Source organism: Triticum urartu, chromosome 3A (assembly GCF_056163025.1).
Source record: "Triticum urartu cultivar PI428250 chromosome 3A, HENAU_Tu73, whole genome shotgun sequence".
Lineage (NCBI taxonomy): Eukaryota > Viridiplantae > Streptophyta > Magnoliopsida > Poales > Poaceae > Triticum > Triticum urartu.
In genome coordinates, this window is record NC_141875.1 from 9,440,829 (window position 1) to 9,445,775 (window position 4,947).

The following is a 4,947-nucleotide window of genomic DNA, read 5'->3' on the forward strand; positions in this document are numbered from 1 at the left end:
ACATATACATTCTTTAAAATTCAGTAATCCAACTCACACAACTGAGAAGAGAGGAGAACATGCATATAGCTGTTAGTCACAGATCATCAAACTAACATGTTCAGTGTTTCAGTTAGTTATCTTTTGAACACTCGTATCCTTGTAATTTGGAACTAATCCAGCAGAAAATGCGAAGCAAAATTAGGTGCTCTCCCATGAATCATATCTGTTAAATATAAAATTTAAATAATTATAATAAGAAAGCACTAAGCTCGCATGAAACATATTAGTGCAAGTATGCTACCTCGTTGGTCCGCTGCCCTTTGCTTTTGCTTAGGCCTCTCCTTCGTACTCCTTTGGATATTCTGTTGTCTGGTTCAGGGGAAAAACGGAAAAGTTCTACAGATCAAGTCCTCATATACGTGAATTTTCTTTTGTTTTTATAATACAAAGTATATGAATTCTCTTAAAAATTTAACAATGCTTTGTGTTGTGATTAATTAAGAAGAACGATCGCGGACGCGCGGCCAACACTTGTGCATCGCCTCACAGGCAACGGTTGGCATGTCCTTGAGTCACTGGTCAAGCAGCTTGCCAATGGCGTAGAAGATGAATCTGTTGGAATAAGCCACGGCGTGTGGTGTGTTGGACTCGTCGGGCGCGTCGGGTGTGCACGGGACGTGCGGGACACAATGATGCAGTCGGGCTCGTCGGGCGCGTTGGTGCGCGTGGGACGTGCGGGACGCAGCGGAAGCCGGGGCAAAATGTAGCGTGGCGTGTGTGTGCATGTGTCGCGTATGTTGATCGTGTGGCGATCCAACTTGTGGGGCGTGCGTGCGTGTTGAGTCGGTCTGCAACTTGCCACAACGGTAGCATGGACGAGCTGCCTGCAGTAGCTAGCAGGAGTCGTTGCCATCCGTTGGAGCCCGGCCGCGCCGCGCGCATCGAGCGCGTCGTGGGCGCAGGCGACGGATCAGCGTGTGCATGCAGCGCATGCAAGTTGTGGAGTTAGTGCGTCTAGCTGTGCGTGTGTGGGTCAGCTACATAAGTTGTAATTCTGTTTTGCTTTGGATTGGGGTGAGCAGAAGAGAGAAAAGGCTGAGGCTGTATGTGCGGCCGGCCACCAAATACTAGTGTTCTTGTGTGTCCATTGTGAGCTGCGAGAGGAACCGAGAAGAACAAGTAGGAGTTGCTCCTCTCATCCCCAACAGAATCCGATGTCTTGGAGCTTCTCCAGGTCAACGATGTTGCGGCCGTCGAAGACATAAGCCGGCTTCTGCATGACATCATGCACACAACCTGTAGCCGAGGCTTCTGAACTCCCACTCGGTCAGGATGCAGACGGCGTGCGTGACGCGGGTGGCCTCCTACGCATCCGACGTGACGGCAACGGGCTGCCCGGCGTGCTCGCCCACCGGCTGCAGGTGGCGCGGGTGGTTCCAGTCAAACTTGTCCATGGCGAGGTCGCGCCGCACCTGCTCCTTGGTCACCTGCGAGTCGTAGATGCTGACTACGGCCTCGTTTTCGAGCAGACCCCGGCACACGTCGATGGCCAGCGGGAAGCACGAGCCCCGTAAGCCGACGCTAGCAGAGAGGAAGCGCGGGGCGATGTGCGAGTCCTTGCCAATGGAGTAGGCCACCTCGATGACGTTGCAGAGATGGCGTCCACGGAGGAGATGCGCTGCACGAGGAAGAGAGGCAGCGCCGGCCGATGTGCGAGTCCTTTCCAATGGAGTAGGCCACCTCGATGACGTTGCAGAGATGGCGTCCACGAAGGAGATGCGCTGCACGAGGAAGGCGTTGGCGGCGAGTTTGGACAACTCGGCCGACCAGAGGTTGATTGTGATGACGCAGTCCACGGGACCCAATGCGCGTACATGTCCTTAAGGTTAAGGACCTTCACGGTGGTCTGCCCCTCGGGCATCTCGCAGCTGCCGATGAGGACGCGGTGGGGCACGAATAGGTCCTGCACGGCGGTGCCCTCAGCGAGGAACGCCAAATTGGACAGGATTTGGTACTGGAAGCACCGACCGTTGTGGGCAAAGATCTTCTCGATGGCCTCGGCAGGTATTGACGGACACAGTGGACTTCTCGATCACGGTCCAATCGGAGCGGGAGACGTCAGCGATCGTGTGCAGAGCGCTCTCCGAGATCACCGGCCTTGCCGGCGCCGAGGCCGAGGGTCTCGGTGTCAGTGTTGACAAAGAAGAAGACGATATCCACCTCGCCAACGTCGGTGTTGAAGAATAGGTTGTGGCCGCGGCACAGCTTAATGACGTCTTCTAGGCCGGGCGCGTAGATGGAGCCGGTCGCTGTTGTTCCAGCAACCGATCCACGCCTCAGAGATGTCCGCCACCACCTCCACGTCCATGGGATTCAATCAATATTTATGGGAGAAATTAGAGGAGGCGAGTGATGGAGAGTTGGAGTCCAACTGAGAGACGCGTGAGATGTATGGGAAAGACCAATATAGTTGGAAAAAACTGATATAATATAGTACTACCACCTTGGATGAATAGTATCACCTCGTATGTAGAAAATAATATAAGTGAAAAAAAACTGAAAGCGTAAATTCATGTGAAGAAGCGTATTGTGACGGTGAACCCGACAAAGTCAATCCGTGCTTTATTATTAGGGATATATGTTGTAGATCAATAGCTCGCGTATAGCTCTCCTGTTTTGTTTTTGATATGTTCCTAGAGAAAAATAGGTTGAAAAATGATAGTAGCAATGATGCAGACTAGGTCCGTGATCTGAGAGTTATCCTCACTGCTGCACAGAAAAATTATGTTTTTGATGCACCGCTAGGTGATAGACCTATTACAGGAGCAGATGCAGATTTATGAACATTTGGCAAGCTCGGTATGATGACTACTTGATAGTTTAGTGCGCCATGCTTTACGGCTTAGAACCAGGACTTTAAAAACGTTTTGAACGCCAAGGAGCATATAAGATGTTCCAAAAGCTGAAATTGGTATTTCAGACTCATACACAAGTCAAGAGGTATGAGACCTCTGACAAGTACTTTGCCTATAAGATGGAGGAGAATAGCTCAGCTAGTGAGCATATGCTTAGAATGTCTGAGTACTACAATCGCTTGAATCAAGTGAGAGTTAATCTTCCAGATAAGATAGTGATTGACAGAGTTTTCTAGTCACTATCACCAAGTTACTAGAACTTTGTGATGAACTATGATATGCAAGGGATAACAGAAACGATTCCCAAGCTCTTCGCGATGCTGAAATCGGCGAAGAAAGAAATCAAGAAAAAATATCAGGTGTTGATGGTTGACAAGACCACTACTTTCAAATAAAAGGGCGAGGGAAAGAAAATGAACTTCAAGAAGAATGGCAAGAAAGTTGTCACTCCCATGAAGAAGCCCAAAGCTAGACCTAAGCCTAAAACTGAGTGCTTCTACTGCAAAGGGAATGGTCACTAGAAGCGAAACTACCCCAAACATTTGACGGATAAGAAGGATGGCAAAGAGAACAAAGGTATATTTGATATATGAATTATTGATGTGTACTTTACTAGTGTTCATAGTAACCCCTAGGTATTTGATATCGATTCAGTTGCTAAGATTAGTAACTCTAAACAGGAGTTGCAAAATGAATAGAGACTAGTTAAGGGCAAGGTGACGATGAGTGTTGGAAATGATTCCAAGATTGATAAGATCACCATCGCACACTCCTTTTACCTTCAGGATAAGTGTTGAACCTAAAATAAATGTTATTTGGTGTTTGTGTTGAGCATGAATGTGATTGGATCATGTTTATTGCAATATGGTTATTCATTTAAGTCAAAGAATAATTGTTGTTCTGTTTACATGAATAAAACCTTCTATGGTCATACACTTAATATAAATGGTTTGTTGAATGTCGATCGTAGTGATACACATATTCATAATATTGATGCCAAAAGATGCAAAGTTGATAATGATAGTGCAACATACTTGTAGCACTGCCGTTTAGGTCATATTGGTATAAAGCACATGAAGAAACTCCATGCAGATGGACTTTTGGAATCACTTGATTATGAATTATTTGATGCTTGCAAACCATGCCTCATCGGCAAGATGACTAAAACTCCGTTCTCTGGAACAATGGAGTGAGCCACTAACTTATTGGAAATAATACATACTGATGTATGCAGTCCGATGAGTGTTGAGGCTCGCGGCGGGTATCGTTATTTTCTGACCTCCACAGATGATTTGAGTAGATATGGGTATATCTACTTAATGAAACATAAGTCTGAAACATTTGAAAAGTTCAAAGAGTTTTAGAGTGAAGTGGAAAATCATCGTAACAATAAAATAAAGTTTTTACGATCTGATCGTGGAGGTGAATATTTGAGTTACGAATTTGGCCGTCATTTAAAACAATGTGGAATAGTTTCACAACTCATGCCACATGGAACACCACAGCGTAATGGTGTGTCCGAACATCGTAACCATACTATATTGGATATGGTGCGATCTATGATGTCTCTTACCGATTTACCACTATCGTTTTGGGGGTTATGCATTAGAGACAGCTGCATTCACGTTAAATAGGGCACCATCTAAATCTATTGAGACGACACCATATGAACTATGGTTTGGCAAGAAACCAAAGCTGTCATTTTCTTAAAGTTTGGGGTTGCGATGCTTATGTGAAAAAGTTTCAAACTGATAAGCTCGAATCCAAATCGGAGAAGTGCGTCTTCATAGGATACCCAAAAGAAACTGTTGGGTACACCTTCTATCACAGATCTGAAGGCAAGATCTTTGTTGCTAAGAATGGATCCTTTCTAGATAAGGAGTTTCTCTTGAAAGAAGTGAGTGGGAGGAAAGTAGAACTTGATGAGGTAATTGTACCTTCTCTCGAATTGGAAAGTAGTTCATCATAGAAATCAGTTCTATTGATTCCTACACCAATTAGTGAGGAAACTAATGATAATGACCATGAAACTTCAGATCAAGTTAATACC

At 45.9% G+C, this 4,947-nt stretch overlaps 1 pseudogene; it reads right to left on the reverse strand.

The window, feature by feature from the left end:
• Window positions 1–1,346: 1,346 nt before the first annotated feature.
• On the reverse strand, window positions 1,347–2,350 carry LOC125546454 (UDP-glucose 6-dehydrogenase 5-like; annotated as a pseudogene).
• Window positions 2,351–4,947: the final 2,597 nt, after the last annotated feature.